The sequence below is a fragment of the Gobio gobio genome (assembly GCF_949357685.1).
Source record: "Gobio gobio genome assembly, chromosome: 4".
In the NCBI taxonomy this organism is placed as follows: domain Eukaryota; kingdom Metazoa; phylum Chordata; class Actinopteri; order Cypriniformes; family Gobionidae; genus Gobio; species Gobio gobio.
Window position 1 is genome coordinate 2692803 of NC_137100.1, and position 7477 is coordinate 2700279.

The window sequence follows — 7477 nt, forward strand, 5'->3', positions numbered from 1 at the left end:
AATCTCCATCAACTGCAAGATGCTCTCCTATCAATATGGGCCAACATTTCTAAAGAATGCTTTCAGCACCTTGTTGAGTCAATGCCACGTAGAATTAAGGCAGTTCTGAAGGCGAAAGGGGGTCAAACACAGTATTAGTGTTCCTAATAATACTTTAGGTGAGTGTATATATAGCACGTTTTGTTAGTTAACTTGATATTTTGAAAGGATACTGGCAAGTCCCACTCACTCCCCGGGCATCAGAGGTTTCAGCATTTGTAACTCCCGACAATTTCCTACAATATACGGCGATGGCTTTCGGTCTCCAAAACGCTCCAGCCACTTTCCAACGTCTTGTAGATATTGTTCAGTTCAGTTCAGTTCAGTCTTTATTAATTTCCCGAAGGCAATTTGGTTGCAGCAAACAAGCATACAAATAAAACAGTGTCACACACACATACAAGAAAATATGAGAAAAAAGATACACAATAAATACATTTACCTAGAGTTTAAAAACTTTACAGCTGAGGGGACAAATTAATTTTTAAACCGATTTGTTTTACTAAGCGGAGTTCTATACCGGCTACCAGACGGAAGAAGATGAAATTCAAGATACAAGAGATGAGAATCATCTAACAAAATGTTCTCGGCTTTACCCAAAGCCTGTCTGTGGTATAACAGCCATAGTCATCTGCTTCCTCTGTTATTTTGTTTCCCTGATTTATCATCCTCTCAATACGGTTTTTATTTTTAACATTCAGAGAGTTGAACCAGCACAACAATGAAAAGGATAAAAACGACTCAAAATAGGATCTATAAAACATGCATATCAATGTTTTATCCACATTAAATTACCTCAGTTTCCGTAAGCAATACAATCTTTGCTGCCCCTTCTTACACAAAACATCAGTATTAGCGGAAAACGTCAATTTACAATCCAATACAGTACCCAAATACTTGTACTGTTCAACACTCTGGATCCCTGCTCCATTAATACTCATTTGCTTATCATCAATTGATTTCCCCCATAATCAATGGTCATCTCTTTAGTTTTCAGAACATTAAGTTTTAGAAAAGCATTCTGACACCAAACCGTAAAATCCTCAACCACCGGACCATGCGTAGAATCCTCCTCACTCAATAAGCTAACGATTACAGAGTCGTCAGCAAATGTTAAGATGTGCTTATTACAAAAACTACTCTTGCACGCATTAATGTACAAAACATATAATAAAGGAGAGAGGACACACCCTTGAGGTGACCCAGTCGATGACTCCAGCCATTCAGAATAACAGTCATTTACTTTGACTCTCTGTGTTCTCTGCACAAGGAAATCTAAAATCCAACCTACCACATAAAAATCCAACCCACCAAATAAAAATCCAACCCAAATTCTTTAGTGAGTTTGTCAATTAAAATATGTGGCTGAATGCAGGGCCGGCCCGTGGCATAGGCGGAATAGGCAAATGCTAGGGGCGCCACTCATCCATAGGGGCGCCAATATGTATGAATGATACTATTTTATTAATATTAATCTGAAATATTACCAAATAAAGCGCAAAAAAACGTAACTAAGTCCCCCGCATCTTCCCGGTCCGCCTCATCAATCTCCCCCTGCCGATCTACTTGAAGTGCGTCGGAAATACAACGCGCGATCAGTTTATCGTTAGGGGAATTTGTTGTGTTGCGTCGCCTCTCGCCGCATCCAACGCAGACAGGATTGCTTTCATTTTTTTAGGGTGCTTGGCCGTTCGCACCAGGTGTTGACACGGTGAAAGTTGCCTGATTATTTATGACCGATGGCCGAATTAAAGTGTCAAAAAAGACAGAAGCCCTCTGATGCAGGGAAGATAAGGGATACACTGCTCTTCTTACATAGTATTTGTGTCTTGTTTCTAGTCTAAATATCTAAAAATTCTTAAATCAAGGTGCATTTACTAGATAAGTAAAATGACAGAAGATAATTTTCTTGTTTTCTTGAAAATAAAATCAAAATGTGAGTTTTTGCTTAAAACAAGCAAAATGATCTGCCAATGGAGTGAGAAAAATAATCTTGTTTCTGATTGAAATCTTGTTTCTGTCCCAAACATAAATAAGAGTATTTTTCTCACCTCATTGGCAGATAATTTTGCTTGTTTTAAGCAAAAACTCACTTCATTTTGATTGTAAATTCAAGTAAACAAGAAAAATGTCTTATGTCATTTTACTTATCTAGTAAATGCACCTTGATTTAAGAATTTTTAGATATTTGGACTGGAAACAAGAAAAAGATTCTAAATAAGAAGAGCATTTTTTGCAGTGTAAAGACAGAAGTAAAGTGATGTAGGCAAATAAATGAACAATTTATTTATTTGCATAGTAGTAAAATACTAATGTTTGCTAATTAATTCCAGTTATTTTTACCTTAAACTTTATGCAAGCAGCTGTTCTGGGTTCTCCAGAGGCCACAGCCAGTGTGATTTTGTCAAAAATAAATAATATTAAAATATTAAACGCATGTAATATCACTTTTTTAGGTAACACTTTATTTTGATGGTTCCTTTTGAACATTATGTTGACTATAAGTAAATTTGCAACTACATGTCAACTAACTTTCATTAGATTATCAGTAGACTGTCTGCTTAATGTCTGCTAACTTTTTATTGTGATGGTCCTCCAACAGACATTCTACTGACTATAAGAAACTTTGCAAGTACTTATTCTAACCCTAACCCTACCAGTCTACTAATACTCTACTAACACTCTAATGAGAATAAGTAGACAGTAAGGTGCTATGTTATTTATAGTCAACAGAATGTGTTAAAGGGACCATCAAAATAAAGTGAAACCCTTTTTTAATAGCCTAATGTTTTTACTATGCAGTTGTGCAGTTTTAAGGGGGTGTATAGCAATTTTAAAATGTATTTGCCGAAATCAGTAATGACATTTATATACAGGTTTATTTAAAATAGCAACATTTTATGTAAAATTCACACTAAATATCAAAATTTCTCAGTTGAATTCCTGGTGAAAACATGAAAATGCTCATAGTTGGTGGAAGATTTCTGCCATCTACTGGAAAACAAACACTTTTGCTAGTTCTCAATGAATAGTTTGGCAATGAATGTTAGATGCACTCTTGCTCTTTGTGTTGAGGCTGTAATGTGACAAAGGTGCAATTTTTGTACAGTTTTACTATCATCAGCCTTTAAAAAATAAAAAATAATAATAATATCATGAACATAATGACGGGGTAGAATGGACTGGACATCATATAAAACAACAACAACAATAAAAATAAAACATCAATGCATTACAAAAATAAAACAGTACGAGTGTTTCCACAACTTAGACTGATAACATGTAGTGCTAAACCTTGATACAAGGGGCACCAAGTAAAATCTTGCCTAGGGCAGCAAATTGGTCAGGGCCGGCCCTGGCTGAATGGTATTGAAGGCAGATGAAAAATCGATAAAAAGTAAATGTAAGAGAGTTGCCACAGCATCCTCTACGCCTCGCTTGTTTCTGTACGCAAATTGAAGAGGGTCTAGAAAACTTTCAGTCTTGTGCATAATTTCTCTCTTAACCAATTTTTTTTTAACATTTCATCACTAATGATGTAAGCGCCATAGGTCTAAAATCATCTAATAACTGTGCATTCTGCTTTTTTGGCAACGGAATCAGAGTAGACTGCTTCCACCGTGCAGGTACTTTTTGTATTTTTAGGGACCCGGCAAAAATGTCATAAAATATTGGTCCTAACTGCTCAGCACATTCTTTAAGTAAACGACCCCCTATATTATCAGGCCCCGATGCCTTCCTGATTTTACATTGTTTAAAAACTGTTATCACATCTCCTACATCAAAAGGGACACAAACATTATCTCTGTTTATCCTACACTTATTTTTCAAATACTCAATTTCTAATTTAAAATCGTGCGTGTCAAATCTCACATAAAAATGATTAAAATCCTGTGATAAAGCTGCATCTGAACTAAAACCGTTCAAGCTAATTCTATTATTTAGTTTCCTACTATCCTGACCTGTAATTAAATGCATCCCCTCCCAAACAGAACCTAAATGTCAATTTTTCAATTTGAACTCGAGATCCTCCTTATAAACTGCTTTAGCCCTCTTTATTTCACACTTAATTTCTCTTTTTAGCATATAATACTCTACGGTATTTCCCTCTTTGAAAGCCCTATTTCTTTTTGACAGAAGAATCTTGAGTGATTTTGTAACCCACGGTTTACTGTTTGGAAATTTCTTAAACGATTTCACGGGTATTAACATGTCCTCACAAAATGTCACATAACTACATATTTCATCTGTTACTTGATCAATGTAGTCCATAAAAACAGTCCAATCCGTCCAATCCAGACACCCTTTTAAACATAACGTAGCATCTTCAGACCAGTCTTTCGTCTTAATTACCTGTGCCTTTTCACGTTTCAGAACAGTTTTATATATAGGGACAAGTAAAACCATATTGTGATCTGAGGTTCCCAAAGGTGATTTCCCAAATGACTTGTAAGCTCCTTTAATCGACCCATAACACAAATCCAGAATTGAATCCTTACGTGTTGGGCAAGTTACATACTGATTAAAGTGGCCTAGTGCTTTCTTCAACGAACACTTATTAAAATCTCCCAGAATAAAACAGGGTGCGTCGGGAGATGCAGATTGCAGTTCGTGAATCACACGTTCAATCTCCCTTTCCGCATTATCCTCATTTGCCCGAGGGTGGATGTAGACTACCGTAACGAACAGCTGAGGAAACTCCCGGGGCAAATACTGAGGTCTTAGCGCCACAGTCAATAACTCGATATCTTTCGTGCACACTCTCTCCTTAACGTGCACAGATTTGCACCAGCTTTCTCTAATATACAGACATACCCCACCTCCTTGCGCTTTACCGGTTACCGTCTCATCCCGATCCATGTGAACAGTCATCCAGTCGTAGGCTCGAATCCGAATCCCTCTCGGAGAGCCACGTCTCCGTGAATGCCATCACGCAAACATTTCTGAAGTCATGCTGGAATTTCACCATAGCTCGAAGCTCATCCGTCTTTTTACGTAGAGACTGCACATTCGTAAACAAAATTGTAGGGAGAGGAATTTTAGAAAGAATTTGTTTTTTCATTTTCTGACGAACACCTCATTTCCGTCCTCTCTTCCGAATTTTAAATGTAGAATCCTTTTTTCGCGAGCGATTTTGTTTTTGTCCAACAGCAACAGGTGAAAAACTTCCCAAATCACGATAGCCAAATCCAGCGGGTTGTTTCACGTTGTTAGGTTTGTACCATTTTAAAAGAAACTCCCGGGAATATTGGATTCTTACATGGATATTAGGTGATTCAAACACACACAAACTCAGATGGATCAAAGTCAGTAAAATAATAATCCCCATTTTCTCCATCAAGCCTCTCCTTATCCAGTTTCTCAGTTGGGTATAAAGCAAATCTCCGCGTCCAACAGTGTTTTGAGAAGAAAGTTATTTTTGAGATGCAGAAAAACAAGAAAACAAACTGACAAAGCACAAACAAGCACACCGACACCTGTAGCTGCGAGTCGCCACATGCGCCTCCTGAAGATTGACAAGTTCTGGCTGGTGTACCAAATTGCAATGCATACCTCGATTATCTAGTTTTATACTCTGTGGACTAGAATGAACACGTGCGTTTGTTGAAAACTGTGTATGAGCGTCTTGTTAAAGCCAATTTAACCTTAAACTTGGCAAAATGTGAGTTTGGCCGAGGGACTGTTACTTACCTCGGTAAAGAGGTTGGACAAGGTCAAGTACGTCCAGGTAGGGGCTGTTACAAGTTTTCCAGTTCCTAAAACCCGACGGGAGTTGCGAAGATTCCTAGCCTGACGTCGTCATACTCAATTCTAGTCAGAATTTGAATCTGATACTGCTCCGTTGGGCTGTGATTATAGGGCGTGTTTCAATCGAGCCAGGAAAGACCTCAATTGGATAGACCTACAACCAATCAGAGCAACGGAGCGACGCATAACGTTAGTTGTCAGATGTCAACAGAACTCAACTGCACACTGTGTTACCAAGTCCGCTGGTTGAAGCGACCCCAATTATGTGATATACAGACCCAGGAATGCGAATTTTACCAGGCAGCCCTGCCAAAATAACACATATTTTACCCCCCAAATGCCCTTTTCCCGGAGAACCCCCCTGGAAAGCTATTGGGCTTGTTTTTGGCCAGTTTTGAGTAACGTTAGCAATTGGGCGGGTTTTGTTGTAAAAACTTGGCAACCCTGTCTGCACGCACGCTGGAATAAGTTGCCTAACGTTAGAAGAAAAAGATGAGTGTAAATGATCTTTGCAGGTGTTGTAAAAAAAGAATTTAAGGAGACAGAGTACTTCCCAACACGATCATCATTTCTGAGAGAAATGGTAAAGGTGAACTCATATACGAACAAGTTCTCCGTTTAGGATTAGAACAAATTCAACCCAAGTGCCTTTGATGACGTGGATGATTACGTTACTGTTTATCATCTGTCCATCATCGTCTAAAGCCCGCCCTGACAATTTCATTGGTCCGAACTGTTTCTGTTCGGGCATAATTATTTCTCTATGGATCAAGTCCAGACCGAACTGCCCGAGTTAAAATGTTGTGGGCGGGGCTAAGTTCGGCTGGCATCCAGGCTAGAAGATTCCTGGTATGGCAGGATATTATCGCAGTTTCTTGAGAAATTTCTCGACGGTGGTTAGTCCACTTACTACATTATTAAGCCCGTCTAAACCATTCGAGTGGACTATGGAGAGTCAGCATGCTTTTGATTGTGTGAAGACACTTTTATGCACTGCACCTGTTCTGATTGCACCTGATTATGCACAAACTTTTTAAGCTTGAGGTTGATGCAAGTGCTGTTGGAGCTGGAGCTGTTCTTGTTCAGGAAGATCTAGGTGGCATAGATCATCCTGTTAGTTACTATTCTCTGAAATTTAATAAGCATCAGCTTAATTACTCACCCATTGAGAAAAAAGCTCTTGCTCTATTATTTGCCTTACAACACTTCGAAGTCTACCTTGGATCTAGTAGTTTGCCCATCATAGTGTACACGGACCACAATCCACTTGTGTTTTTATCTCAAATGTACAACCGGAATCAGCGCTTAAAGGACAACTACGGTGAAAAATGAACCTAGGGGTAATTAACACATGGTTACCGAGTAGATCGTTCTCTGGGATGCGTTTTCATGAAAATCGAATGTAAAGAGTTTTATCTCGAAAAATAGATTAGCTTATAACGCTAGTATATGGGGCATAGAATAAGTAAAATTAAATCGCTAGTTAATACCACTAACAAGGCTCAAAATAGCCTCACACTAACACGGTCGCATAATGAGGGTCCCTACATGCAAACCGAAGCATTGAGAACTTTGTAAGTGTACAAACAGTTTAATAAGAAGATACTTTATAAAGACAGAACATTACGCGTATACATACAGGAGCCATCTTGGAAAACAGTCTCGACAAGTCGAGATACGAACGATGTGC